This window comes from Schistocerca americana, unplaced genomic scaffold (genome assembly GCF_021461395.2).
Source record: "Schistocerca americana isolate TAMUIC-IGC-003095 unplaced genomic scaffold, iqSchAmer2.1 HiC_scaffold_369, whole genome shotgun sequence".
In the NCBI taxonomy this organism is placed as follows: Eukaryota; Metazoa; Arthropoda; class Insecta; order Orthoptera; family Acrididae; genus Schistocerca; species Schistocerca americana.
Window position 1 is genome coordinate 124,036 of NW_025726092.1, and position 25,504 is coordinate 149,539.

Sequence of the window (25,504 nt, forward strand, 5' to 3'; positions counted from 1 at the left end):
CCACAAGGAGTCTACGCCCCAGCGTCAATATGTTTATTTCCAATTATGACAACGTACAACTTTGATCTTTCTCTTCCCTTGTTAGGAGTAAAATAATGAATAGTCAATTTCGAGCTGTGCGCCATGCCAGTCTGTAGGCGCAAATATGCTCGCAAACGGAGAACTGCACTGAGTCCAGATTCAGCACGAAATACGAGAGGAGACGGAGAAAACCTCACGCTTATCGAGCAACTCCGGTGTGGTCTAGTGGCTAGGATACCTGGCTTTCACCCAGGAGGCCCGGGTTCGATTTCCGGTACCGGAACGGAAGTTTTTGCGCACACAACGCTCCACGTTTTGGCCTTCGAACTGTCGTTTGTCGCCCACCTTGCGAAGCTTCGACCGAACGTAATCGGGGAAAACAGGCACATGATGCAATTACTGTCGGCACCGGAATAAAGGGAGAAGAGGCTCTGGTCCGCTGTTGGGCTGCTACCAGCGTCAGTGGGAAGTCGGTGAAGTCGCCAGTTGCGCCAGAAGCCAGAAATTACCGTAGTACGCCTACACACGCGTTCCAGTTATTTACATTGCTTGCAGCCGCTCCATCCACGAGGAGCGTGAGCCCGGATAGCTCAGTCGGTAGAGCATTAGGCTTTTAACCTAAGGGTCCAGGGTTCAAGTCCCTGTCCGGGCGAAGATTTTAACGTTTCCGTAATGGCTCGTCTCGTAGCGATGGTAACCCTGCCGTAATCAGTACACGGAGTTCGTTTCCTGTCAACAGTCTGCGCAGACCGGTTGGATTCTTCACGATTCCAGGGAAGCTTCAGTTACGAGCAGTCGTGGCCGAGTGGTTAAGGCGTCTGACTAGAAATCAGATTCCCTCTGGGAGCGTAGCTTCGAGTCCTACCGACTGCGTCGGTTTTTTCTTTAAGAACAACGAGCAGAAAATTTCGCAGATTGCCTGTCGTTTTGGTACCTCTCCACACCTCGCCTCTCTCAGCCGTTTATAGTGCCTGTCCTTTTGATAAGGGCGAATTCCAAGCGTCAGCTTTCGCGTCAGCCGAGCAAAGTCGGGACAAGTCGGGACATACGACAGGATGGTCTGCGTGGAACTACGACGAAAAAAACCTTCATTTAACAGCACGCGGCTCACATACTCATACGAAAAAACCGGCGCCACTTGCGGTGGCCGGGAATCGAACCCGGATCAACTGCTTGGAAGGCAACTATGCTCACCATTACACCACCACCGCACAGGCGCTGCTCGCAACGCCCCGCTGTGTCGGCTTCCTGCCCGCCAGCAGCGGCCCACGGTGATAGTAGCTGCAGGCGCTTTACGAGGTAGGAGGGTGCATCCACACGCATTCGGGTAGCGCCTCCACGCACGCTGCGTCTTTGGGCAAGACTAGTCGCCGCGGCCGCAAGGTTACTCACACGATAGAGATGAGCATTCGTTTTAAGGCAGTGTAGTGGAGCACTCCGCGTGTGTAGCACTTTTTTCGGTTGTATCCGACGTCGCTGGGTGGCAATCCCACTTTCCCCTGCAGAAAAGTACTCGGGAAGCACGGGCAGCTTGTCGAGCATCGGTGGTTCAATGGCATGTGCCTCAGTAGTGCAGTAGGCAGCGCGTAAGTCTCATAATCTTAAGGCTTGCCGGCACGATAGCTCAGCGTGTTCGGTCTGAGAGTTATCTGCCCTCTGTAATAAAAGACCGAGTCAACGATGAACATGAACGGGCGCCATCGGACGTCCGCCCCCAACAAATGCAACGAAAGAAATGAGAACAAAAAAAAAAAAAATTGGTGAATGCTCGCTTAGCATGCGGACGGCACGGGTTCGAATCCCGGCCGATGCATCGTTCTGCTGTTCTCGCTATAATGCTGCCGCGCCGATTCCTCGCCTGAGCTGCGTCAGCCTCAGGAATGCATAGCAAGATTCGCTGTGAGAAGAACCATACACGCAGCACGCAATAGACCGTACTTGAACGGTCGCGTGCTATTTCTGAACTCTGACGACGGCCTGGCCCAACAGGCCGCTGTGTTCAGGTGCCGCAAGGGCGATGTACTGTAACCTCGGGCAGTGCTGCGTTCCGTTGAAAAAGCTGCGGCAGCAGTTTAATCTAGCAAGTAGGGAAAGCACGTGTAGCAACACAACAGATTCTTGAGAAAGCGCAAACTGTCTATCTCTAATATGAGAGACTTACCAAGTTTCCTGTAACATTACTTGCAACGTGCCTCGGTAGCGCAGTAGGTAGCGCGTAAGTCTCATAATCTTAAGGTCGTGAGTTCGATCCTCACCCGGGGCATTTAATTTGCTGTACATCATGGCTGAATTAACGGCGTTGCTGTTGCTAGGGAACGAACTTAATTGTCGTTCGTTATCCACAAGGAGTCTACGCCCCAGCGTCAATATGTTTATTTCCAATTATGACAACGTACAACTTTGATCTTTCTCTTCCCTTGTTAGGAGTAAAATAATGAATAGTCAATTTCGAGCTGTGCGCCATGCCAGTCTGTAGGCGCAAATATGCTCGCAAACGGAGAACTGCACTGAGTCCAGATTCAGCACGAAATACGAGAGGAGACGGAGAAAACCTCACGCTTATCGAGCAACTCCGGTGTGGTCTAGTGGCTAGGATACCTGGCTTTCACCCAGGAGGCCCGGGTTCGATTTCCGGTACCGGAACGGAAGTTTTTGCGCACACAACGCTCCACGTTTTGGCCTTCGAACTGTCGTTTGTCGCCCACCTTGCGAAGCTTCGACCGAACGTAATCGGGGAAAACAGGCACATGATGCAATTACTGTCGGCACCGGAATAAAGGGAGAAGAGGCTCTGGTCCGCTGTTGGGCTGCTACCAGCGTCAGTGGGAAGTCGGTGAAGTCGCCAGTTGCGCCAGAAGCCAGAAATTACCGTAGTACGCCTACACACGCGTTCCAGTTATTTACATTGCTTGCAGCCGCTCCATCCACAAGGAGCGTGAGCCCGGATAGCTCAGTCGGTAGAGCATTAGGCTTTTAACCTAAGGGTCCAGGGTTCAAGTCCCTGTCCGGGCGAAGATTTTAACGTTTCCGTAATGGCTCGTCTCGTAGCGATGGTAACCCTGCCGTAATCAGTACACGGAGTTCGTTTCCTGTCAACAGTCTGCGCAGACCGGTTGGATTCTTCACGATTCCAGGGAAGCTTCAGTTACGAGCAGTCGTGGCCGAGTGGTTAAGGCGTCTGACTAGAAATCAGATTCCCTCTGGGAGCGTAGCTTCGAGTCCTACCGACTCCGTCGGTTTTTTCTTTAAGAACAACGAGCAGAAAATTTCGCAGATTGCCTGTCGTTTTGGTACCTCTCCACACCTCGCCTCTCTCAGCCGTTTATAGTGCCTGTCCTTTTGATAAGGGCGAATTCCAAGCGTCAGCTTTCGCGTCAGCCGAGCAAAGTCGGGACAAGTCGGGACATACGACAGGATGGTCTGCGTGGAACTACGACGAAAAAAACCTTCATTTAACAGCACGCGGCTCACATACTCATACGAAAAAACCGGCGCCACTTGCGGTGGCCGGGAATCGAACCCGGATCAACTGCTTGGAAGGCAACTATGCTCACCATTACACCACCACCGCACAGGCGCTGCTCGCAACGCCCCGCTGTGTCGGCTTCCTGCCCGCCAGCAGCGGCCCACGGTGATAGTAGCTGCAGGCGCTTTACGAGGTAGGAGGGTGCATCCACACGCATTCGGGTAGCGCCTCCACGCACGCTGCGTCTTTGGGCAAGACTAGTCGCCGCGGCCGCAAGGTTACTCACACGATAGAGATGAGCATTCGTTTTAAGGCAGTGTAGTGGAGCACTCCGCGTGTGTAGCACTTTTTTCGGTTGTATCCGACGTCGCTGGGTGGCAATCCCACTTTCCCCTGCAGAAAAGTACTCGGGAAGCACGGGCAGCTTGTCGAGCATCGGTGGTTCAATGGCATGTGCCTCAGTAGTGCAGTAGGCAGCGCGTAAGTCTCATAATCTTAAGGCTTGCCGGCACGATAGCTCAGCGTGTTCGGTCTGAGAGTTATCTGCCCTCTGTAATAAAAGACCGAGTCAACGATGAACATGAACGGGCGCCATCGGACGTCCGCCCCCAACAAATGCAACGAAAGAAATGAGAACAAAAAAAAAAAAAATTGGTGAATGCTCGCTTAGCATGCGGACGGCACGGGTTCGAATCCCGGCCGATGCATCGTTCTGCTGTTCTCGCTATAATGCTGCCGCGCCGATTCCTCGCCTGAGCTGCGTCAGCCTCAGGAATGCATAGCAAGATTCGCTGTGAGAAGAACCATACACGCAGCACGCAATAGACCGTACTTGAACGGTCGCGTGCTATTTCTGAACTCTGACGACGGCCTGGCCCAACAGGCCGCTGTGTTCAGGTGCCGCAAGGGCGATGTACTGTAACCTCGGGCAGTGCTGCGTTCCGTTGAAAAAGCTGCGGCAGCAGTTTAATCTAGCAAGTAGGGAAAGCACGTGTAGCAACACAACAGATTCTTGAGAAAGCGCAAACTGTCTATCTCTAATATGAGAGACTTACCAAGTTTCCTGTAACATTACTTGCAACGTGCCTCGGTAGCGCAGTAGGTAGCGCGTAAGTCTCATAATCTTAAGGTCGTGAGTTCGATCCTCACCCGGGGCATTTAATTTGCTGTACATCATGGCTGAATTAACGGCGTTGCTGTTGCTAGGGAACGAACTTAATTGTCGTTCGTTATCCACAAGGAGTCTACGCCCCAGCGTCAATATGTTTATTTCCAATTATGACAACGTACAACTTTGATCTTTCTCTTCCCTTGTTAGGAGTAAAATAATGAATAGTCAATTTCGAGCTGTGCGCCATGCCAGTCTGTAGGCGCAAATATGCTCGCAAACGGAGAACTGCACTGAGTCCAGATTCAGCACGAAATACGAGAGGAGACGGAGAAAACCTCACGCTTATCGAGCAACTCCGGTGTGGTCTAGTGGCTAGGATACCTGGCTTTCACCCAGGAGGCCCGGGTTCGATTTCCGGTACCGGAACGGAAGTTTTTGCGCACACAACGCTCCACGTTTTGGCCTTCGAACTGTCGTTTGTCGCCCACCTTGCGAAGCTTCGACCGAACGTAATCGGGGAAAACAGGCACATGATGCAATTACTGTCGGCACCGGAATAAAGGGAGAAGAGGCTCTGGTCCGCTGTTGGGCTGCTACCAGCGTCAGTGGGAAGTCGGTGAAGTCGCCAGTTGCGCCAGAAGCCAGAAATTACCGTAGTACGCCTACACACGCGTTCCAGTTATTTACATTGCTTGCAGCCGCTCCATCCACAAGGAGCGTGAGCCCGGATAGCTCAGTCGGTAGAGCATTAGGCTTTTAACCTAAGGGTCCAGGGTTCAAGTCCCTGTCCGGGCGAAGATTTTAACGTTTCCGTAATGGCTCGTCTCGTAGCGATGGTAACCCTGCCGTAATCAGTACACGGAGTTCGTTTCCTGTCAACAGTCTGCGCAGACCGGTTGGATTCTTCACGATTCCAGGGAAGCTTCAGTTACGAGCAGTCGTGGCCGAGTGGTTAAGGCGTCTGACTAGAAATCAGATTCCCTCTGGGAGCGTAGCTTCGAGTCCTACCGACTGCGTCGGTTTTTTCTTTAAGAACAACGAGCAGAAAATTTCGCAGATTGCCTGTCGTTTTGGTACCTCTCCACACCTCGCCTCTCTCAGCCGTTTATAGTGCCTGTCCTTTTGATAAGGGCGAATTCCAAGCGTCAGCTTTCGCGTCAGCCGAGCAAAGTCGGGACAAGTCGGGACATACGACAGGATGGTCTGCGTGGAACTACGACGAAAAAAACCTTCATTTAACAGCACGCGGCTCACATACTCATACGAAAAAACCGGCGCCACTTGCGGTGGCCGGGAATCGAACCCGGATCAACTGCTTGGAAGGCAACTATGCTCACCATTACACCACCACCGCACAGGCGCTGCTCGCAACGCCCCGCTGTGTCGGCTTCCTGCCCGCCAGCAGCGGCCCACGGTGATAGTAGCTGCAGGCGCTTTACGAGGTAGGAGGGTGCATCCACACGCATTCGGGTAGCGCCTCCACGCACGCTGCGTCTTTGGGCAAGACTAGTCGCCGCGGCCGCAAGGTTACTCACACGATAGAGATGAGCATTCGTTTTAAGGCAGTGTAGTGGAGCACTCCGCGTGTGTAGCACTTTTTTCGGTTGTATCCGACGTCGCTGGGTGGCAATCCCACTTTCCCCTGCAGAAAAGTACTCGGGAAGCACGGGCAGCTTGTCGAGCATCGGTGGTTCAATGGCATGTGCCTCAGTAGTGCAGTAGGCAGCGCGTAAGTCTCATAATCTTAAGGCTTGCCGGCACGATAGCTCAGCGTGTTCGGTCTGAGAGTTATCTGCCCTCTGTAATAAAAGACCGAGTCAACGATGAACATGAACGGGCGCCATCGGACGTCCGCCCCCAACAAATGCAACGAAAGAAATGAGAACAAAAAAAAAAAAAATTGGTGAATGCTCGCTTAGCATGCGGACGGCACGGGTTCGAATCCCGGCCGATGCATCGTTCTGCTGTTCTCGCTATAATGCTGCCGCGCCGATTCCTCGCCTGAGCTGCGTCAGCCTCAGGAATGCATAGCAAGATTCGCTGTGAGAAGAACCATACACGCAGCACGCAATAGACCGTACTTGAACGGTCGCGTGCTATTTCTGAACTCTGACGACGGCCTGGCCCAACAGGCCGCTGTGTTCAGGTGCCGCAAGGGCGATGTACTGTAACCTCGGGCAGTGCTGCGTTCCGTTGAAAAAGCTGCGGCAGCAGTTTAATCTAGCAAGTAGGGAAAGCACGTGTAGCAACACAACAGATTCTTGAGAAAGCGCAAACTGTCTATCTCTAATATGAGAGACTTACCAAGTTTCCTGTAACATTACTTGCAACGTGCCTCGGTAGCGCAGTAGGTAGCGCGTAAGTCTCATAATCTTAAGGTCGTGAGTTCGATCCTCACCCGGGGCATTTAATTTGCTGTACATCATGGCTGAATTAACGGCGTTGCTGTTGCTAGGGAACGAACTTAATTGTCGTTCGTTATCCACAAGGAGTCTACGCCCCAGCGTCAATATGTTTATTTCCAATTATGACAACGTACAACTTTGATCTTTCTCTTCCCTTGTTAGGAGTAAAATAATGAATAGTCAATTTCGAGCTGTGCGCCATGCCAGTCTGTAGGCGCAAATATGCTCGCAAACGGAGAACTGCACTGAGTCCAGATTCAGCACGAAATACGAGAGGAGACGGAGAAAACCTCACGCTTATCGAGCAACTCCGGTGTGGTCTAGTGGCTAGGATACCTGGCTTTCACCCAGGAGGCCCGGGTTCGATTTCCGGTACCGGAACGGAAGTTTTTGCGCACACAACGCTCCACGTTTTGGCCTTCGAACTGTCGTTTGTCGCCCACCTTGCGAAGCTTCGACCGAACGTAATCGGGGAAAACAGGCACATGATGCAATTACTGTCGGCACCGGAATAAAGGGAGAAGAGGCTCTGGTCCGCTGTTGGGCTGCTACCAGCGTCAGTGGGAAGTCGGTGAAGTCGCCAGTTGCGCCAGAAGCCAGAAATTACCGTAGTACGCCTACACACGCGTTCCAGTTATTTACATTGCTTGCAGCCGCTCCATCCACAAGGAGCGTGAGCCCGGATAGCTCAGTCGGTAGAGCATTAGGCTTTTAACCTAAGGGTCCAGGGTTCAAGTCCCTGTCCGGGCGAAGATTTTAACGTTTCCGTAATGGCTCGTCTCGTAGCGATGGTAACCCTGCCGTAATCAGTACACGGAGTTCGTTTCCTGTCAACAGTCTGCGCAGACCGGTTGGATTCTTCACGATTCCAGGGAAGCTTCAGTTACGAGCAGTCGTGGCCGAGTGGTTAAGGCGTCTGACTAGAAATCAGATTCCCTCTGGGAGCGTAGCTTCGAGTCCTACCGACTGCGTCGGTTTTTTCTTTAAGAACAACGAGCAGAAAATTTCGCAGATTGCCTGTCGTTTTGGTACCTCTCCACACCTCGCCTCTCTCAGCCGTTTATAGTGCCTGTCCTTTTGATAAGGGCGAATTCCAAGCGTCAGCTTTCGCGTCAGCCGAGCAAAGTCGGGACAAGTCGGGACATACGACAGGATGGTCTGCGTGGAACTACGACGAAAAAAACCTTCATTTAACAGCACGCGGCTCACATACTCATACGAAAAAACCGGCGCCACTTGCGGTGGCCGGGAATCGAACCCGGATCAACTGCTTGGAAGGCAACTATGCTCACCATTACACCACCACCGCACAGGCGCTGCTCGCAACGCCCCGCTGTGTCGGCTTCCTGCCCGCCAGCAGCGGCCCACGGTGATAGTAGCTGCAGGCGCTTTACGAGGTAGGAGGGTGCATCCACACGCATTCGGGTAGCGCCTCCACGCACGCTGCGTCTTTGGGCAAGACTAGTCGCCGCGGCCGCAAGGTTACTCACACGATAGAGATGAGCATTCGTTTTAAGGCAGTGTAGTGGAGCACTCCGCGTGTGTAGCACTTTTTTCGGTTGTATCCGACGTCGCTGGGTGGCAATCCCACTTTCCCCTGCAGAAAAGTACTCGGGAAGCACGGGCAGCTTGTCGAGCATCGGTGGTTCAATGGCATGTGCCTCAGTAGTGCAGTAGGCAGCGCGTAAGTCTCATAATCTTAAGGCTTGCCGGCACGATAGCTCAGCGTGTTCGGTCTGAGAGTTATCTGCCCTCTGTAATAAAAGACCGAGTCAACGATGAACATGAACGGGCGCCATCGGACGTCCGCCCCCAACAAATGCAACGAAAGAAATGAGAACAAAAAAAAAAAAATTGGTGAATGCTCGCTTAGCATGCGGACGGCACGGGTTCGAATCCCGGCCGATGCATCGTTCTGCTGTTCTCGCTATAATGCTGCCGCGCCGATTCCTCGCCTGAGCTGCGTCAGCCTCAGGAATGCATAGCAAGATTCGCTGTGAGAAGAACCATACACGCAGCACGCAATAGACCGTACTTGAACGGTCGCGTGCTATTTCTGAACTCTGACGACGGCCTGGCCCAACAGGCCGCTGTGTTCAGGTGCCGCAAGGGCGATGTACTGTAACCTCGGGCAGTGCTGCGTTCCGTTGAAAAAGCTGCGGCAGCAGTTTAATCTAGCAAGTAGGGAAAGCACGTGTAGCAACACAACAGATTCTTGAGAAAGCGCAAACTGTCTATCTCTAATATGAGAGACTTACCAAGTTTCCTGTAACATTACTTGCAACGTGCCTCGGTAGCGCAGTAGGTAGCGCGTAAGTCTCATAATCTTAAGGTCGTGAGTTCGATCCTCACCCGGGGCATTTAATTTGCTGTACATCATGGCTGAATTAACGGCGTTGCTGTTGCTAGGGAACGAACTTAATTGTCGTTCGTTATCCACAAGGAGTCTACGCCCCAGCGTCAATATGTTTATTTCCAATTATGACAACGTACAACTTTGATCTTTCTCTTCCCTTGTTAGGAGTAAAATAATGAATAGTCAATTTCGAGCTGTGCGCCATGCCAGTCTGTAGGCGCAAATATGCTCGCAAACGGAGAACTGCACTGAGTCCAGATTCAGCACGAAATACGAGAGGAGACGGAGAAAACCTCACGCTTATCGAGCAACTCCGGTGTGGTCTAGTGGCTAGGATACCTGGCTTTCACCCAGGAGGCCCGGGTTCGATTTCCGGTACCGGAACGGAAGTTTTTGCGCACACAACGCTCCACGTTTTGGCCTTCGAACTGTCGTTTGTCGCCCACCTTGCGAAGCTTCGACCGAACGTAATCGGGGAAAACAGGCACATGATGCAATTACTGTCGGCACCGGAATAAAGGGAGAAGAGGCTCTGGTCCGCTGTTGGGCTGCTACCAGCGTCAGTGGGAAGTCGGTGAAGTCGCCAGTTGCGCCAGAAGCCAGAAATTACCGTAGTACGCCTACACACGCGTTCCAGTTATTTACATTGCTTGCAGCCGCTCCATCCACAAGGAGCGTGAGCCCGGATAGCTCAGTCGGTAGAGCATTAGGCTTTTAACCTAAGGGTCCAGGGTTCAAGTCCCTGTCCGGGCGAAGATTTTAACGTTTCCGTAATGGCTCGTCTCGTAGCGATGGTAACCCTGCCGTAATCAGTACACGGAGTTCGTTTCCTGTCAACAGTCTGCGCAGACCGGTTGGATTCTTCACGATTCCAGGGAAGCTTCAGTTACGAGCAGTCGTGGCCGAGTGGTTAAGGCGTCTGACTAGAAATCAGATTCCCTCTGGGAGCGTAGCTTCGAGTCCTACCGACTGCGTCGGTTTTTTCTTTAAGAACAACGAGCAGAAAATTTCGCAGATTGCCTGTCGTTTTGGTACCTCTCCACACCTCGCCTCTCTCAGCCGTTTATAGTGCCTGTCCTTTTGATAAGGGCGAATTCCAAGCGTCAGCTTTCGCGTCAGCCGAGCAAAGTCGGGACATACGACAGGATGGTCTGCGTGGAACTACGACGAAAAAAACCTTCATTTAACAGCACGCGGCTCACATACTCATACGAAAAAACCGGCGCCACTTGCGGTGGCCGGGAATCGAACCCGGATCAACTGCTTGGAAGGCAACTATGCTCACCATTACACCACCACCGCACAGGCGCTGCTCGCAACGCCCCGCTGTGTCGGCTTCCTGCCCGCCAGCAGCGGCCCACGGTGATAGTAGCTGCAGGCGCTTTACGAGGTAGGAGGGTGCATCCACACGCATTCGGGTAGCGCCTCCACGCACGCTGCGTCTTTGGGCAAGACTAGTCGCCGCGGCCGCAAGGTTACTCACACGATAGAGATGAGCATTCGTTTTAAGGCAGTGTAGTGGAGCACTCCGCGTGTGTAGCACTTTTTTCGGTTGTATCCGACGTCGCTGGGTGGCAATCCCACTTTCCCCTGCAGAAAAGTACTCGGGAAGCACGGGCAGCTTGTCGAGCATCGGTGGTTCAATGGCATGTGCCTCAGTAGTGCAGTAGGCAGCGCGTAAGTCTCATAATCTTAAGGCTTGCCGGCACGATAGCTCAGCGTGTTCGGTCTGAGAGTTATCTGCCCTCTGTAATAAAAGACCGAGTCAACGATGAACATGAACGGGCGCCATCGGACGTCCGCCCCCAACAAATGCAACGAAAGAAATGAGAACAAAAAAAAAAAAAATTGGTGAATGCTCGCTTAGCATGCGGACGGCACGGGTTCGAATCCCGGCCGATGCATCGTTCTGCTGTTCTCGCTATAATGCTGCCGCGCCGATTCCTCGCCTGAGCTGCGTCAGCCTCAGGAATGCATAGCAAGATTCGCTGTGAGAAGAACCATACACGCAGCACGCAATAGACCGTACTTGAACGGTCGCGTGCTATTTCTGAACTCTGACGACGGCCTGGCCCAACAGGCCGCTGTGTTCAGGTGCCGCAAGGGCGATGTACTGTAACCTCGGGCAGTGCTGCGTTCCGTTGAAAAAGCTGCGGCAGCAGTTTAATCTAGCAAGTAGGGAAAGCACGTGTAGCAACACAACAGATTCTTGAGAAAGCGCAAACTGTCTATCTCTAATATGAGAGACTTACCAAGTTTCCTGTAACATTACTTGCAACGTGCCTCGGTAGCGCAGTAGGTAGCGCGTAAGTCTCATAATCTTAAGGTCGTGAGTTCGATCCTCACCCGGGGCATTTAATTTGCTGTACATCATGGCTGAATTAACGGCGTTGCTGTTGCTAGGGAACGAACTTAATTGTCGTTCGTTATCCACAAGGAGTCTACGCCCCAGCGTCAATATGTTTATTTCCAATTATGACAACGTACAACTTTGATCTTTCTCTTCCCTTGTTAGGAGTAAAATAATGAATAGTCAATTTCGAGCTGTGCGCCATGCCAGTCTGTAGGCGCAAATATGCTCGCAAACGGAGAACTGCACTGAGTCCAGATTCAGCACGAAATACGAGAGGAGACGGAGAAAACCTCACGCTTATCGAGCAACTCCGGTGTGGTCTAGTGGCTAGGATACCTGGCTTTCACCCAGGAGGCCCGGGTTCGATTTCCGGTACCGGAACGGAAGTTTTTGCGCACACAACGCTCCACGTTTTGGCCTTCGAACTGTCGTTTGTCGCCCACCTTGCGAAGCTTCGACCGAACGTAATCGGGGAAAACAGGCACATGATGCAATTACTGTCGGCACCGAAATAAAGGGAGAAGAGGCTCTGGTCCGCTGTTGGGCTGCTACCAGCGTCAGTGGGAAGTCGGTGAAGTCGCCAGTTGCGCCAGAAGCCAGAAATTACCGTAGTACGCCTACACACGCGTTCCAGTTATTTACATTGCTTGCAGCCGCTCCATCCACAAGGAGCGTGAGCCCGGATAGCTCAGTCGGTAGAGCATTAGGCTTTTAACCTAAGGGTCCAGGGTTCAAGTCCCTGTCCGGGCGAAGATTTTAACGTTTCCGTAATGGCTCGTCTCGTAGCGATGGTAACCCTGCCGTAATCAGTACACGGAGTTCGTTTCCTGTCAACAGTCTGCGCAGACCGGTTGGATTCTTCACGATTCCAGGGAAGCTTCAGTTACGAGCAGTCGTGGCCGAGTGGTTAAGGCGTCTGACTAGAAATCAGATTCCCTCTGGGAGCGTAGCTTCGAGTCCTACCGACTGCGTCGGTTTTTTCTTTAAGAACAACGAGCAGAAAATTTCGCAGATTGCCTGTCGTTTTGGTACCTCTCCACACCTCGCCTCTCTCAGCCGTTTATAGTGCCTGTCCTTTTGATAAGGGCGAATTCCAAGCGTCAGCTTTCGCGTCAGCCGAGCAAAGTCGGGACAAGTCGGGACATACGACAGGATGGTCTGCGTGGAACTACGACGAAAAAAACCTTCATTTAACAGCACGCGGCTCACATACTCATACGAAAAAACCGGCGCCACTTGCGGTGGCCGGGAATCGAACCCGGATCAACTGCTTGGAAGGCAACTATGCTCACCATTACACCACCACCGCACAGGCGCTGCTCGCAACGCCCCGCTGTGTCGGCTTCCTGCCCGCCAGCAGCGGCCCACGGTGATAGTAGCTGCAGGCGCTTTACGAGGTAGGAGGGTGCATCCACACGCATTCGGGTAGCGCCTCCACGCACGCTGCGTCTTTGGGCAAGACTAGTCGCCGCGGCCGCAAGGTTACTCACACGATAGAGATGAGCATTCGTTTTAAGGCAGTGTAGTGGAGCACTCCGCGTGTGTAGCACTTTTTTCGGTTGTATCCGACGTCGCTGGGTGGCAATCCCACTTTCCCCTGCAGAAAAGTACTCGGGAAGCACGGGCAGCTTGTCGAGCATCGGTGGTTCAATGGCATGTGCCTCAGTAGTGCAGTAGGCAGCGCGTAAGTCTCATAATCTTAAGGCTTGCCGGCACGATAGCTCAGCGTGTTCGGTCTGAGAGTTATCTGCCCTCTGTAATAAAAGACCGAGTCAACGATGAACATGAACGGGCGCCATCGGACGTCCGCCCCCAACAAATGCAACGAAAGAAATGAGAACAAAAAAAAAAAAAATTGGTGAATGCTCGCTTAGCATGCGGACGGCACGGGTTCGAATCCCGGCCGATGCATCGTTCTGCTGTTCTCGCTATAATGCTGCCGCGCCGATTCCTCGCCTGAGCTGCGTCAGCCTCAGGAATGCATAGCAAGATTCGCTGTGAGAAGAACCATACACGCAGCACGCAATAGACCGTACTTGAACGGTCGCGTGCTATTTCTGAACTCTGACGACGGCCTGGCCCAACAGGCCGCTGTGTTCAGGTGCCGCAAGGGCGATGTACTGTAACCTCGGGCAGTGCTGCGTTCCGTTGAAAAAGCTGCGGCAGCAGTTTAATCTAGCAAGTAGGGAAAGCACGTGTAGCAACACAACAGATTCTTGAGAAAGCGCAAACTGTCTATCTCTAATATGAGAGACTTACCAAGTTTCCTGTAACATTACTTGCAACGTGCCTCGGTAGCGCAGTAGGTAGCGCGTAAGTCTCATAATCTTAAGGTCGTGAGTTCGATCCTCACCCGGGGCATTTAATTTGCTGTACATCATGGCTGAATTAACGGCGTTGCTGTTGCTAGGGAACGAACTTAATTGTCGTTCGTTATCCACAAGGAGTCTACGCCCCAGCGTCAATATGTTTATTTCCAATTATGACAACGTACAACTTTGATCTTTCTCTTCCCTTGTTAGGAGTAAAATAATGAATAGTCAATTTCGAGCTGTGCGCCATGCCAGTCTGTAGGCGCAAATATGCTCGCAAACGGAGAACTGCACTGAGTCCAGATTCAGCACGAAATACGAGAGGAGACGGAGAAAACCTCACGCTTATCGAGCAACTCCGGTGTGGTCTAGTGGCTAGGATACCTGGCTTTCACCCAGGAGGCCCGGGTTCGATTTCCGGTACCGGAACGGAAGTTTTTGCGCACACAACGCTCCACGTTTTGGCCTTCGAACTGTCGTTTGTCGCCCACCTTGCGAAGCTTCGACCGAACGTAATCGGGGAAAACAGGCACATGATGCAATTACTGTCGGCACCGAAATAAAGGGAGAAGAGGCTCTGGTCCGCTGTTGGGCTGCTACCAGCGTCAGTGGGAAGTCGGTGAAGTCGCCAGTTGCGCCAGAAGCCAGAAATTACCGTAGTACGCCTACACACGCGTTCCAGTTATTTACATTGCTTGCAGCCGCTCCATCCACAAGGAGCGTGAGCCCGGATAGCTCAGTCGGTAGAGCATTAGGCTTTTAACCTAAGGGTCCAGGGTTCAAGTCCCTGTCCGGGCGAAGATTTTAACGTTTCCGTAATGGCTCGTCTCGTAGCGATGGTAACCCTGCCGTAATCAGTACACGGAGTTCGTTTCCTGTCAACAGTCTGCGCAGACCGGTTGGATTCTTCACGATTCCAGGGAAGCTTCAGTTACGAGCAGTCGTGGCCGAGTGGTTAAGGCGTCTGACTAGAAATCAGATTCCCTCTGGGAGCGTAGCTTCGAGTCCTACCGACTGCGTCGGTTTTTTCTTTAAGAACAACGAGCAGAAAATTTCGCAGATTGCCTGTCGTTTTGGTACCTCTCCACACCTCGCCTCTCTCAGCCGTTTATAGTGCCTGTCCTTTTGATAAGGGCGAATTCCAAGCGTCAGCTTTCGCGTCAGCCGAGCAAAGTCGGGACAAGTCGGGACATACGACAGGATGGTCTGCGTGGAACTACGACGAAAAAAACCTTCATTTAACAGCACGCGGCTCACATACTCATACGAAAAAACCGGCGCCACTTGCGGTGGCCGGGAATCGAACCCGGATCAACTGCTTGGAAGGCAACTATGCTCACCATTACACCACCACCGCACAGGCGCTGCTCGCAACGCCCCGCTGTGTCGGCTTCCTGCCCGCCAGCAGCGGCCCACGGTGATAGTAGCTGCAGGCGCTTTACGAGGGTAGGAGGGTGCATCCACACGCATTCGGGGTAGCGCCTCCACGCACGCTGCGTCTTTGGGCAAGACTAGTCGCCGCGGCCGCAAGGTTACTCACACGATAGAGATGAGCATTCGTTTTAAGGCAGTGTAGTGGAGCACTCCGCGTGTGTAGCACTTTTTCGGTTGTATCCGACGTCGCTGGGTGGCAATCCCACTTTCCCCTGCAGAAAAGTACTCGGGAAGCACGGGCAGCTTGTCGAGCATCGGTGGTTCAATGGCATGTGCCTCAGTAGTGCAGTAGGCAGCGCGTAAGTCTCATAATCTTAAGGCTTGCCGGCACGATAGCTCAGCGTGTTCGGTCTGAGAGTTATCTGCCCTCTGTAATAAAAGACCGAGTCAACGATGAACATGAACGGGCGCCATCGGACGTCCGCCCCCAACAAATGCAACGAAAGAAATGAGAACAAAAAAAAAAAAAAATTGGTGAATGCTCGCTTAGCATGCGGGACGGCACGGGGTTCGAATCCCCGGCCGATGCATCGTTCTGCTGTTCTCGCTATAATGCTGCCGCGCCGATTCCTCGCCTGAGCTGCGTCAGCCTCAGGAATGCATAGCAAGATTCGCTGTGAGAAGAACCATACACGCAGCACGCAATAGACCGTACTTGAACGGTCGCGTGCTATTTCTGAACTCTGACGACGGCCTGGCCCAACAGGCCGCTGTGTTCAGGTGCCGCAAGGGCGATGTACTGTAACCTCGGGCAGTGCTGCGTTCCGTTGAAAAAAGCTGCGGCAGCAGTTTAATCTAGCAAGTAGGGAAAGCACGTGTAGCAACACAACAGATTCTTGAGAAAGCGCAAACTGTCTATCTCTAATATGAGAGACTTACCAAGTTTCCTGTAACATTACTTGCAACGTGCCTCGGTAGCGCAGTAGGTAGCGCGTAAGTCTCATAATCTTAAGGTCGTGAGTTCGATCCTCACCCGGGGCATTTAATTTGCTGTACATCATGGCTGAATTAACGGCGTTGCTGTTGCTAGGGAACGAACTTAATTGTCGTTCGTTATCCACAAGGAGTCTACGCCCCAGCGTCAATATGTTTATTTCCAATTATGACAACGTACAACTTTGATCTTTCTCTTCCCTTGTTAGGAGTAAAATAATGAATAGTCAATTTTCGAGCTGTGCGCCATGCCAGTCTGTAGGCGCAAATATGCTCGCAAACGGAGAACTGCACTGAGTCCAGATTCAGCACGAAATACGAGAGGAGACGGAGAAAACCTCACGCTTATCGAGCAACTCCGGTGTGGTCTAGTGGCTAGGATACCTGGCTTTCACCCAGGAGGCCCGGGTTCGATTTCCGGTACCGGAACGGAAGTTTTTGCGCACACAACGCTCCACGTTTTGGCCTTCGAACTGTCGTTTGTCGCCCACCTTGCGAAGCTTCGACCGAACGTAATCGGGGAAAACAGGCACATGATGCAATTACTGTCGGCACCGGAATAAAGGGAGAAGAGGCTCTGGTCCGCTGTTGGGCTGCTACCAGCGTCAGTGGGAAGTCGGTGAAGTCGCCAGTTGCCGCCAGAAGCCAGAAATTACCGTAGTACGCCTACACACGCGTTCCAGTTATTTACATTGCTTGCAGCCGCTCCATCCACAAGGAGCGTGAGCCCGGATAGCTCAGTCGGTAGAGCATTAGGCTTTTAACCTAAGGGTCCAGGGTTCAAGTCCCTGTCCGGGCGAAGATTTTAACGTTTCCGTAATGGCTCGTCTCGTAGCGATGGTAACCCTGCCGTAATCAGTACACGGAGTTCGTTTCCTGTCAACAGTCTGCGCAGACCGGTTGGATTCTTCACGATTCCAGGGAAGCTTCAGTTACGAGCAGTCGTGGCCGAGTGGTTAAGGCGTCTGACTAGAAATCAGATTCCCTCTGGGAGCGTAGCTTCGAGTCCTACCGACTGCGTCGGTTTTTTCTTTAAGAACAACGAGCAGAAAATTTCGCAGATTGCCTGTCGTTTTGGTACCTCTCCACACCTCGCCTCTCTCAGCCGTTTATAGTGCCTGTCCTTTTGATAAGGGCGAATTCCAAGCGTCAGCTTTCGCGTCAGCCGAGCAAAGTCGGGACAAGTCGGGACATACGACAGGATGGTCTGCGTGGAACTACGACGAAAAAAACCTTCATTTAACAGCACGCGGCTCACATACTCATACGAAAAAACCGGCGCCACTTGCGGTGGCCGGGAATCGAACCCGGATCAACTGCTTGGAAGGCAACTATGCTCACCATTACACCACCACCGCACAGGCGCTGCTCGCAACGCCCCGCTGTGTCGGCTTCCTGCCCGCCAGCAGCGGCCCACGGTGATAGTAGCTGCAGGCGCTTTACGATGGTAGGAGGGTGCATCCACACGCATTCGGGTAGCGCCTCCACGCACGCTGCGTCTTTGGGCAAGACTAGTCGCCGCGGCCGCAAGGTTACTCACACGATAGAGATGAGCATTCGTTTTAAGGCAGTGTAGTGGAGCACTCCGCGTGTGTAGCACTTTTTTTCGGTTGTATCCGACGTCGCTGGGTGGCAATCCCACTTTCCCCTGCAGAAAAGTACTCGGGAAGCACGGGCAGCTTGTCGAGCATCGGTGGTTCAATGGCATGTGCCTCAGTAGTGCAGTAGGCAGCGCGTAAGTCTCATAATCTTAAGGCTTGCCGGCACGATAGCTCAGCGTGTTCGGTCTGAGAGTTATCTGCCCTCTGTAATAAAAGACCGAGTCAACGATGAACATGAACGGGCGCCATCGGACGTCCGCCCCCAACAAATGCAACGAAAGAAATGAGAACAAAAAAAAAAAAAATTGGTGAATGCTCGCTTAGCATGCGGACGGCACGGGTTCGAATCCCGGGCCGATGCATCGTTCTGCTGTTCTCGCTATAATGCTGCCGCGCCGATTCCTCGCCTGAGCTGCGTCAGCCTCAGGAATGCATAGCAAGATTCGCTGTGAGAAGAACCATACACGCAGCACGCAATAGACCGTACTTGAACGGTCGCGTGCTATTTCTGAACTCTGACGACGGCCTGGCCCAACAGGCCGCTGTGTTCAGGTTGCCGCAAGGGCGATGTACTGTAACCTCGGGCAGTGCTGCGTTCCGTTGAAAAAGCTGCGGCAGCAGTTTAATCTAGCAAGTAGGGAAAGCACGTGTAGCAACACAACAGATTCTTGAGAAAGCGCAAACTGTCTATCTCTAATATGAGAGACTTACCAAGTTTCCTGTAACATTACTTGCAACGTGCCTCGGTAGCGCAGTAGGTAGCGCGTAAGTCTCATAATCTTAAGGTCGTGAGTTCGATCCTCACCCGGGGCATTTAATTTGCTGTACATCATGGCTGAATTAACGGCGTTGCTGTTGCTAGGGAACGAACTTAATTGTCGTTCGTTATCCACAAGGAGTCTACGCCCCAGCGTCAATATGTTTATTTCCAATTATGACAACGTACAACTTTGATCTTTCTCTTCCCTTGTTAGGAGTAAAATAATGAATAGTCAATTTCGAGCTGTGCGCCATGCCAGTCTGTAGGCGCAAATATGCTCGCAAACGGAGAACTGCACTGAGTCCAGATTCAGCACGAAATACGAGAGGAGACGGAGAAAACCTCACGCTTATCGAGCAACTCCGGTGTGGTCTAGTGGCTAGGATACCTGGCTTTCACCCAGGAGGCCCGGGTTCGATTTCCGGTACCGGAACGGAAGTTTTTGCGCACACAACGCTCCACGTTTTGGCCTTCGAACTGTCGTTTGTCGCCCACCTTGCGAAGCTTCGACCGAACGTAATCGGGGAAAACAGGCACATGATGCAATTACTGTCGGCACCGAAATAAAGGGAGAAGAGGCTCTGGTCCGCTGTTGGGCTGCTACCAGCGTCAGTGGGAAGTCGGTGAAGTCGCCAGTTGCGCCAGAAGCCAGAAATTACCGTAGTACGCCTACACACGCGTTCCAGTTATTTACATTGCTTGCAGCCGCTCCATCCACAAGGAGCGTGAGCCCGGATAGCTCAGTCGGTAGAGCATTAGGCTTTTAACCTAAGGGTCCAGGGTTCAAGTCCCTGTCCGGGCGAAGATTTTAACGTTTCCGTAATGGCTCGTCTCGTAGCGATGGTAACCCTGCCGTAATCAGTACACGGAGTTCGTTTCCTGTCAACAGTCTGCGCAGACCGGTTGGATTCTTCACGATTCCAGGGAAGCTTCAGTTACGAGCAGTCGTGGCCGAGTGGTTAAGGCGTCTGACTAGAAATCAGATTCCCTCTGGGAGCGTAGCTTCGAGTCCTACCGACTGCGTCGGTTTTTTTCTTTAAGAACAACGAGCAGAAAATTTCGCAGATTGCCTGTCGTTTTGGTACCTCTCCACACCTCGCCTCTCTCAGCCGTTTATAGTGCCTGTCCCTTTTGATAAGGGCGAATTCCAAGCGTCAGCTTTCGCGTCAGCCGAGCAAAGTCGGGACAAGTCGGGACATACGACAGGATGGTCTGCGTGGAACTACGACGAAAAAAACCTTCATTTAACAGCACGCGGCTCACATACTCATACGAAAAAACCGGCGCCACTTGCGGTGGCCGGGAATCGAACCCGGATTCAACTGCTTGGAAGGCAACTATGCTCACCATTACACCACCACCGCACAGGCGCTGCTCGCAACGCCCCGCTGTGTCGGCTTCCTGCCCGCCAGCAGCGGCCCACGGTGATAGTAGCTGCAGGCGCTTTACGAGGTAGGAGGGTGCATCCACACGCATTCGGGTAGCGCCTCCACGCACGCTGCGTCTTTGGGCAAGACTAGTCGCCGCGGCCGCAAGGTTACTCACACGATAGAGATGAGCATTCGTTTTAAGGCAGTGTAGTGGAGCACTCCGCGTGTGTAGCACTTTTTTCGGTTGTATCCGACGTCGCTGGGTGGCAATCCCACTTTCCCCTGCAGAAAAGTACTCGGGAAGCACGGGCAGCTTGTCGAGCATCGGTGGTTCAATGGCATGTGCCTCAGTAGTGCAGTAGGCAGCGCGTAAGTCTCATAATCTTAAGGCTTGCCGGCACGATAGCTCAGCGTGTTCGGTCTGAGAGTTATCTGCCCTCTGTAATAAAAGACCGAGTCAACGATGAACATGAACGGGCGCCATCGGACGTCCGCCCCCAACAAATGCAACGAAAGAAATGAGAACAAAAAAAAAAAAAAATTGGTGAATGCTCGCTTAGCATGCGGACGGCACGGGTTCGAATCCCGGCCGATGCATCGTTCTGCTGTTCTCGCTATAATGCTGCCGCGCCGATTCCTCGCCTGAGCTGCGTCAGCCTCAGGAATGCATAGCAAGATTCGCTGTGAGAAGAACCATACACGCAGCACGCAATAGACCGTACTTGAACGGTCGCGTGCTATTTCTGAACTCTGACGACGGCCTGGCCCAACAGGCCGCTGTGTTCAGGTGCCGCAAGGGCGATGTACTGTAACCTCGGGCAGTGCTGCGTTCCGTTGAAAAAGCTGCGGCAGCAGTTTAATCTAGCAAGTAGGGAAAGCACGTGTAGCAACACAACAGATTCTTGAGAAAGCGCAAACTGTCTATCTCTAATATGAGAGACTTACCAAGTTTCCTGTAACATTACTTGCAACGTGCCTCGGTAGCGCAGTAGGTAGCGCGTAAGTCTCATAATCTTAAGGTCGTGAGTTCGATCCTCACCCGGGGCATTTAATTTGCTGTACATCATGGCTGAATTAACGGCGTTGCTGTTGCTAGGGAACGAACTTAATTGTCGTTCGTTATCCACAAGGAGTCTACGCCCCAGCGTCAATATGTTTATTTCCAATTATGACAACGTACAACTTTGATCTTTCTCTTCCCTTGTTAGGAGTAAAATAATGAATAGTCAATTTCGAGCTGTGCGCCATGCCAGTCTGTAGGCGCAAATATGCTCGCAAACGGAGAACTGCACTGAGTCCAGATTCAGCACGAAATACGAGAGGAGACGGAGAAAACCTCACGCTTATCGAGCAACTCCGGTGTGGTCTAGTGGCTAGGATACCTGGCTTTCACCCAGGAGGCCCGGGTTCGATTTCCGGTACCGGAACGGAAGTTTTTGCGCACACAACGCTCCACGTTTTGGCCTTCGAACTGTCGTTTGTCGCCCACCTTGCGAAGCTTCGACCGAACGTAATCGGGGGAAAACAGGCACATGATGCAATTACTGTCGGCACCGGAATAAAGGGAGAAGAGGCTCTGGTCCGCTGTTGGGCTGCTACCAGCGTCAGTGGGGAAGTCGGTGAAGTCGCCAGTTGCGCCAGAAGCCAGAAATTACCGTAGTACGCCTACACACGCGTTCCAGTTATTTACATTGCTTGCAGCCGCTCCATCCACAAGGAGCGTGAGCCCGGATAGCTCAGTCGGTAGAGCATTAGGCTTTTAACCTAAGGGTCCAGGGTTCAAGTCCCTGTCCGGGCGAAGATTTTAACGTTTCCGTAATGGCTCGTCTCGTAGCGATGGTAACCCTGCCGTAATCAGTACACGGAGTTCGTTTCCTGTCAACAGTCTGCGCAGACCGGTTGGATTCTTCACGATTCCAGGGAAGCTTCAGTTACGAGCAGTCGTGGCCGAGTGGTTAAGGCGTCTGACTAGAAATCAGATTTCCCTCTGGGAGCGTAGCTTCGAGTCCTACCGACTGCGTCGGTTTTTTCTTTAAGAACAACGAGCAGAAAATTTCGCAGATTGCCTGTCGTTTTGGTACCTCTCCACACCTCGCCTCTCTCAGCCGTTTATAGTGCCTGTCCTTTTGATAAGGGCGAATTCCAAGCGTCAGCTTTCGCGTCAGCCGAGCAAAGTCGGGACAAGTCGGGACATACGACAGGATGGTCTGCGTGGAACTACGACGAAAAAAACCTTCATTTAACAGCACGCGGCTCACATACTCATACGAAAAAAACCGGCGCCACTTGCGGTGGCCGGGAATCGAACCCGGATCAACTGCTTGGAAGGCAACTATGCTCACCATTACACCACCACCGCACAGGCGCTGCTCGCAACGCCCCGCTGTGTCGGCTTCCTGCCCGCCAGCAGCGGCCCACGGTGATAGTAGCTGCAGGCGCTTTACGAGGTAGGAGGGTGCATCCACACGCATTCGGGTAGCGCCTCCACGCACGCTGCGTCTTTGGGCAAGACTAGTCGCCGCGGCCGCAAGGTTACTCACACGATAGAGATGAGCATTCGTTTTTAAGGCAGTGTAGTGGAGCACTCCGCGTGTGTAGCACTTTTTTCGGTTGTATCCGACGTCGCTGGGTGGCAATCCCACTTTCCCCTGCAGAAAAGTACTCGGGAAGCACGGCAGCTTGTCGAGCATCGGTGGTTCAATGGCATGTGCCTCAGTAGTGCAGTAGGCAGCGCGTAAGTCTCATAATCTTAAGGCTTGCCGGCACGATAGCTCAGCGTGTTCGGTCTGAGAGTTATCTGCCCTCTGTAATAAAAGACCGAGTCAACGATGAACATGAACGGGCGCCATCGGACGTCCGCCCCCAACAAATGCAACGAAAGAAATGAGAACAAAAAAAAAAAAAATTGGTGAATGCTCGCTTAGCATGCGGACGGCACGGGTTCGAATCCCGGCCGATGCATCGTTCTGCTGTTCTCGCTATAATGCTGCCGCGCCGATTCCTCGCCTGAGCTGCGTCAGCCTCAGGAATGCATAGCAAGATTCGCTGTGAGAAGAACCATACACGCAGCACGCAATAGACCGTACTTGAACGGTCGCGTGCTATTTCTGAACTCTGACGACGGCCTGGCCCAACAGGGCCGCTGTGTTCAGGTGCCGCAAGGGCGATGTACTGTAACCTCGGGCAGTGCTGCGTTCCGTTGAAAAAGCTGCGGCAGCAGTTTAATCTAGCAAGTAGGGAAAGCACGTGTAGCAACACAACAGATTCTTGAGAAAGCGCAAACTGTCTATCTCTAATATGAGAGACTTACCAAGTTTCCTGTAACATTACTTGCAACGTGCCTCGGTAGCGCAGTAGGTAGCGCGTAAGTCTCATAATCTTAAGGTCGTGAGTTCGATCCTCACCCGGGGCATTTAATTTGCTGTACATCATGGCTGAATTAACGGCGTTGCTGTTGCTAGGGAACGAACTTAATTGTCGTTCGTTATCCACAAGGAGTCTACGCCCCAGCGTCAATATGTTTATTTCCAATTATGACAACGTACAACTTTGATCTTTCTCTTCCCTTGTTAGGAGTAAAATAATGAATAGTCAATTTCGAGCTGTGCGCCATGCCAGTCTGTAGGCGCAAATATGCTCGCAAACGGAGAACTGCACTGAGTCCAGATTCAGCACGAAATACGAGAGGAGACGGAGAAAACCTCACGCTTATCGAGCAACTCCGGTGTGGTCTAGTGGCTAGGATACCTGGCTTTCACCCAGGAGGCCCGGGTTCGATTTCCGGTACCGGAACGGAAGTTTTTGCGCACACAACGCTCCACGTTTTGGCCTTCGAACTGTCGTTTGTCGCCCACCTTGCGAAGCTTCGACCGAACGTAATCGGGGAAAACAGGCACATGATGCAATTACTGTCGGCACCGGAATAAAGGGAGAAGAGGCTCTGGTCCGCTGTTGGGCTGCTACCAGCGTCAGTGGGAAGTCGGTGAAGTCGCCAGTTGCGCCAGAAGCCAGAAATTACCGTAGTACGCCTACACACGCGTTCCAGTTATTTACATTGCTTGCAGCCGCTCCATCCACAAGGAGCGTGAGCCCGGATAGCTCAGTCGGTAGAGCATTAGGCTTTTAACCTAAGGGTCCAGGGTTCAAGTCCCTGTCCGGGCGAAGATTTTAACGTTTCCGTAATGGCTCGTCTCGTAGCGATGGTAACCCTGCCGTAATCAGTACACGGAGTTCGTTTCCTGTCAACAGTCTGCGCAGACCGGTTGGATTCTTCACGATTCCAGGGAAGCTTCAGTTACGAGCAGTCGTGGCCGAGTGGTTAAGGCGTCTGACTAGAAATCAGATTCCCTCTGGGAGCGTAGCTTCGAGTCCTACCGACTGCGTCGGTTTTTTCTTTAAGAACAACGAGCAGAAAATTTCGCAGATTGCCTGTCGTTTTGGTACCTCTCCACACCTCGCCTCTCTCAGCCGTTTATAGTGCCTGTCCTTTTGATAAGGGCGAATTCCAAGCGTCAGCTTTCGCGTCACGCGAGCAAAGTCGGGACAAGTCGGGACATACGACAGGATGGTCTGCGTGGAACTACGACGAAAAAAACCTTCATTTAACAGCACGCGGCTCACATACTCATACGAAAAAAACCGGCGCCACTTGCGGTGGCCGGGAATCGAACCCGGATCAACTGCTTGGAAGGCAAACTATGCTCACCATTACACCACCACCGCACAGGCGCTGCTCGCAACGCCCCGCTGTGTCGGCTTCCTGCCCGCCAGCAGCGGCCCACGGTGATAGTAGCTGCAGGCGCTTTACGAGGTAGGAGGTGCATCCACACGCATTCGGGTAGCGCCTCCACGCACGCTGCGTCTTTGGGCAAGACTAGTCGCCGCGGCCGCAAGGTTACTCACACGATAGAGATGAGCATTCGTTTTAAGGCAGTGTAGTGGAGCACTCCGCGTGTGTAGCACTTTTTTTCGGTTGTATCCGACGTCGCTGGGTGGCAATCCCACTTTCCCCTGCAGAAAAGTACTCGGGGAAGCACGGGCAGCTTGTCGAGCATCGGTGGTTCAATGGCATGTGCCTCAGTAGTGCAGTAGGCAGCGCGTAAGTCTCATAATCTTAAGGCTTGCCGGCACGATAGCTCAGCGTGTTCGGTCTGAGAGTTATCTGCCCTCTGTAATAAAAGACCGAGTCAACGATGAACATGAACGGGCGCCCATCGGACGTCCGCCCCCAACAAATGCAACGAAAGAAATGAGAACAAAAAAAAAAAAAATTGGTGAATGCTCGCTTAGCATGCGGACGGCACGGGTTCGAATCCCGGCCGATGCATCGTTCTGCTGTTCTCGCTATAATGCTGCCGCGCCGATTCCTCGCCTGAGCTGCGT

The 25,504-nt window shown here is 52.5% G+C and overlaps 54 non-coding genes across 54 annotated transcripts; 43 read left to right on the top strand and 11 right to left on the bottom strand.

Moving 5' to 3' along the window:
• The first annotated feature begins 232 nt into the window (after positions 1-232).
• Positions 233-304, top strand: Trnae-uuc. Its single transcript has one exon. It is a non-coding gene; the product is annotated as a tRNA-Glu (tRNA).
• A 296-nt stretch (positions 305-600) lies between these two features.
• Positions 601-673, top strand: Trnak-uuu. Its single transcript has one exon. It is a non-coding gene; the product is annotated as a tRNA-Lys (tRNA).
• A 139-nt stretch (positions 674-812) lies between these two features.
• Trnas-aga lies at positions 813-894 on the top strand. Its single transcript has one exon. It is a non-coding gene; the product is annotated as a tRNA-Ser (tRNA).
• Positions 895-1,160: 266 nt separating this feature from the next.
• On the bottom strand, positions 1,161-1,232 carry Trnag-ucc. The gene has a single exon. It is a non-coding gene; the product is annotated as a tRNA-Gly (tRNA).
• Positions 1,233-2,211: 979 nt separating this feature from the next.
• On the top strand, positions 2,212-2,284 carry Trnam-cau. Its single transcript has one exon. It is a non-coding gene; the product is annotated as a tRNA-Met (tRNA).
• Positions 2,285-2,592: 308 nt separating this feature from the next.
• Positions 2,593-2,664, top strand: Trnae-uuc. The gene has a single exon. It is a non-coding gene; the product is annotated as a tRNA-Glu (tRNA).
• A 296-nt stretch (positions 2,665-2,960) lies between these two features.
• On the top strand, positions 2,961-3,033 carry Trnak-uuu. The gene has a single exon. It is a non-coding gene; the product is annotated as a tRNA-Lys (tRNA).
• A 139-nt stretch (positions 3,034-3,172) lies between these two features.
• Positions 3,173-3,254, top strand: Trnas-aga. The gene has a single exon. It is a non-coding gene; the product is annotated as a tRNA-Ser (tRNA).
• A 266-nt stretch (positions 3,255-3,520) lies between these two features.
• On the bottom strand, positions 3,521-3,592 carry Trnag-ucc. Its single transcript has one exon. It is a non-coding gene; the product is annotated as a tRNA-Gly (tRNA).
• Positions 3,593-4,571: 979 nt separating this feature from the next.
• Trnam-cau lies at positions 4,572-4,644 on the top strand. The gene has a single exon. It is a non-coding gene; the product is annotated as a tRNA-Met (tRNA).
• Positions 4,645-4,952: 308 nt separating this feature from the next.
• Positions 4,953-5,024, top strand: Trnae-uuc. Its single transcript has one exon. It is a non-coding gene; the product is annotated as a tRNA-Glu (tRNA).
• A 296-nt stretch (positions 5,025-5,320) lies between these two features.
• Trnak-uuu lies at positions 5,321-5,393 on the top strand. The gene has a single exon. It is a non-coding gene; the product is annotated as a tRNA-Lys (tRNA).
• Positions 5,394-5,532: 139 nt separating this feature from the next.
• Positions 5,533-5,614, top strand: Trnas-aga. Its single transcript has one exon. It is a non-coding gene; the product is annotated as a tRNA-Ser (tRNA).
• A 266-nt stretch (positions 5,615-5,880) lies between these two features.
• On the bottom strand, positions 5,881-5,952 carry Trnag-ucc. Its single transcript has one exon. It is a non-coding gene; the product is annotated as a tRNA-Gly (tRNA).
• A 979-nt stretch (positions 5,953-6,931) lies between these two features.
• Trnam-cau lies at positions 6,932-7,004 on the top strand. The gene has a single exon. It is a non-coding gene; the product is annotated as a tRNA-Met (tRNA).
• A 308-nt stretch (positions 7,005-7,312) lies between these two features.
• Positions 7,313-7,384, top strand: Trnae-uuc. Its single transcript has one exon. It is a non-coding gene; the product is annotated as a tRNA-Glu (tRNA).
• A 296-nt stretch (positions 7,385-7,680) lies between these two features.
• Positions 7,681-7,753, top strand: Trnak-uuu. The gene has a single exon. It is a non-coding gene; the product is annotated as a tRNA-Lys (tRNA).
• Positions 7,754-7,892: 139 nt separating this feature from the next.
• Positions 7,893-7,974, top strand: Trnas-aga. The gene has a single exon. It is a non-coding gene; the product is annotated as a tRNA-Ser (tRNA).
• Positions 7,975-8,240: 266 nt separating this feature from the next.
• On the bottom strand, positions 8,241-8,312 carry Trnag-ucc. Its single transcript has one exon. It is a non-coding gene; the product is annotated as a tRNA-Gly (tRNA).
• A 978-nt stretch (positions 8,313-9,290) lies between these two features.
• Trnam-cau lies at positions 9,291-9,363 on the top strand. Its single transcript has one exon. It is a non-coding gene; the product is annotated as a tRNA-Met (tRNA).
• A 308-nt stretch (positions 9,364-9,671) lies between these two features.
• On the top strand, positions 9,672-9,743 carry Trnae-uuc. The gene has a single exon. It is a non-coding gene; the product is annotated as a tRNA-Glu (tRNA).
• A 296-nt stretch (positions 9,744-10,039) lies between these two features.
• Positions 10,040-10,112, top strand: Trnak-uuu. The gene has a single exon. It is a non-coding gene; the product is annotated as a tRNA-Lys (tRNA).
• Positions 10,113-10,251: 139 nt separating this feature from the next.
• On the top strand, positions 10,252-10,333 carry Trnas-aga. The gene has a single exon. It is a non-coding gene; the product is annotated as a tRNA-Ser (tRNA).
• A 256-nt stretch (positions 10,334-10,589) lies between these two features.
• Positions 10,590-10,661, bottom strand: Trnag-ucc. The gene has a single exon. It is a non-coding gene; the product is annotated as a tRNA-Gly (tRNA).
• Positions 10,662-11,640: 979 nt separating this feature from the next.
• Trnam-cau lies at positions 11,641-11,713 on the top strand. The gene has a single exon. It is a non-coding gene; the product is annotated as a tRNA-Met (tRNA).
• Positions 11,714-12,021: 308 nt separating this feature from the next.
• Trnae-uuc lies at positions 12,022-12,093 on the top strand. Its single transcript has one exon. It is a non-coding gene; the product is annotated as a tRNA-Glu (tRNA).
• A 296-nt stretch (positions 12,094-12,389) lies between these two features.
• Trnak-uuu lies at positions 12,390-12,462 on the top strand. Its single transcript has one exon. It is a non-coding gene; the product is annotated as a tRNA-Lys (tRNA).
• A 139-nt stretch (positions 12,463-12,601) lies between these two features.
• On the top strand, positions 12,602-12,683 carry Trnas-aga. Its single transcript has one exon. It is a non-coding gene; the product is annotated as a tRNA-Ser (tRNA).
• A 266-nt stretch (positions 12,684-12,949) lies between these two features.
• Positions 12,950-13,021, bottom strand: Trnag-ucc. Its single transcript has one exon. It is a non-coding gene; the product is annotated as a tRNA-Gly (tRNA).
• Positions 13,022-14,000: 979 nt separating this feature from the next.
• Trnam-cau lies at positions 14,001-14,073 on the top strand. Its single transcript has one exon. It is a non-coding gene; the product is annotated as a tRNA-Met (tRNA).
• Positions 14,074-14,381: 308 nt separating this feature from the next.
• Trnae-uuc lies at positions 14,382-14,453 on the top strand. Its single transcript has one exon. It is a non-coding gene; the product is annotated as a tRNA-Glu (tRNA).
• Positions 14,454-14,749: 296 nt separating this feature from the next.
• Positions 14,750-14,822, top strand: Trnak-uuu. The gene has a single exon. It is a non-coding gene; the product is annotated as a tRNA-Lys (tRNA).
• Positions 14,823-14,961: 139 nt separating this feature from the next.
• Positions 14,962-15,043, top strand: Trnas-aga. The gene has a single exon. It is a non-coding gene; the product is annotated as a tRNA-Ser (tRNA).
• A 266-nt stretch (positions 15,044-15,309) lies between these two features.
• On the bottom strand, positions 15,310-15,381 carry Trnag-ucc. The gene has a single exon. It is a non-coding gene; the product is annotated as a tRNA-Gly (tRNA).
• Positions 15,382-16,366: 985 nt separating this feature from the next.
• Positions 16,367-16,439, top strand: Trnam-cau. The gene has a single exon. It is a non-coding gene; the product is annotated as a tRNA-Met (tRNA).
• Positions 16,440-16,748: 309 nt separating this feature from the next.
• Positions 16,749-16,820, top strand: Trnae-uuc. The gene has a single exon. It is a non-coding gene; the product is annotated as a tRNA-Glu (tRNA).
• A 297-nt stretch (positions 16,821-17,117) lies between these two features.
• Trnak-uuu lies at positions 17,118-17,190 on the top strand. Its single transcript has one exon. It is a non-coding gene; the product is annotated as a tRNA-Lys (tRNA).
• A 139-nt stretch (positions 17,191-17,329) lies between these two features.
• On the top strand, positions 17,330-17,411 carry Trnas-aga. Its single transcript has one exon. It is a non-coding gene; the product is annotated as a tRNA-Ser (tRNA).
• A 266-nt stretch (positions 17,412-17,677) lies between these two features.
• Trnag-ucc lies at positions 17,678-17,749 on the bottom strand. The gene has a single exon. It is a non-coding gene; the product is annotated as a tRNA-Gly (tRNA).
• A 983-nt stretch (positions 17,750-18,732) lies between these two features.
• On the top strand, positions 18,733-18,805 carry Trnam-cau. The gene has a single exon. It is a non-coding gene; the product is annotated as a tRNA-Met (tRNA).
• A 308-nt stretch (positions 18,806-19,113) lies between these two features.
• Trnae-uuc lies at positions 19,114-19,185 on the top strand. The gene has a single exon. It is a non-coding gene; the product is annotated as a tRNA-Glu (tRNA).
• Positions 19,186-19,481: 296 nt separating this feature from the next.
• Positions 19,482-19,554, top strand: Trnak-uuu. Its single transcript has one exon. It is a non-coding gene; the product is annotated as a tRNA-Lys (tRNA).
• Positions 19,555-19,693: 139 nt separating this feature from the next.
• On the top strand, positions 19,694-19,775 carry Trnas-aga. Its single transcript has one exon. It is a non-coding gene; the product is annotated as a tRNA-Ser (tRNA).
• Positions 19,776-20,043: 268 nt separating this feature from the next.
• On the bottom strand, positions 20,044-20,116 carry Trnag-ucc. Its single transcript has one exon. It is a non-coding gene; the product is annotated as a tRNA-Gly (tRNA).
• A 980-nt stretch (positions 20,117-21,096) lies between these two features.
• Trnam-cau lies at positions 21,097-21,169 on the top strand. Its single transcript has one exon. It is a non-coding gene; the product is annotated as a tRNA-Met (tRNA).
• Positions 21,170-21,477: 308 nt separating this feature from the next.
• Trnae-uuc lies at positions 21,478-21,549 on the top strand. Its single transcript has one exon. It is a non-coding gene; the product is annotated as a tRNA-Glu (tRNA).
• A 298-nt stretch (positions 21,550-21,847) lies between these two features.
• Trnak-uuu lies at positions 21,848-21,920 on the top strand. Its single transcript has one exon. It is a non-coding gene; the product is annotated as a tRNA-Lys (tRNA).
• A 139-nt stretch (positions 21,921-22,059) lies between these two features.
• Positions 22,060-22,142, top strand: Trnas-aga. Its single transcript has one exon. It is a non-coding gene; the product is annotated as a tRNA-Ser (tRNA).
• A 267-nt stretch (positions 22,143-22,409) lies between these two features.
• Trnag-ucc lies at positions 22,410-22,481 on the bottom strand. The gene has a single exon. It is a non-coding gene; the product is annotated as a tRNA-Gly (tRNA).
• Positions 22,482-23,461: 980 nt separating this feature from the next.
• Positions 23,462-23,534, top strand: Trnam-cau. The gene has a single exon. It is a non-coding gene; the product is annotated as a tRNA-Met (tRNA).
• A 308-nt stretch (positions 23,535-23,842) lies between these two features.
• Trnae-uuc lies at positions 23,843-23,914 on the top strand. The gene has a single exon. It is a non-coding gene; the product is annotated as a tRNA-Glu (tRNA).
• Positions 23,915-24,210: 296 nt separating this feature from the next.
• Positions 24,211-24,283, top strand: Trnak-uuu. Its single transcript has one exon. It is a non-coding gene; the product is annotated as a tRNA-Lys (tRNA).
• A 139-nt stretch (positions 24,284-24,422) lies between these two features.
• Trnas-aga lies at positions 24,423-24,504 on the top strand. Its single transcript has one exon. It is a non-coding gene; the product is annotated as a tRNA-Ser (tRNA).
• Positions 24,505-24,771: 267 nt separating this feature from the next.
• Positions 24,772-24,844, bottom strand: Trnag-ucc. Its single transcript has one exon. It is a non-coding gene; the product is annotated as a tRNA-Gly (tRNA).
• Between the last annotated feature and the right edge of the window lie 660 nt (positions 24,845-25,504).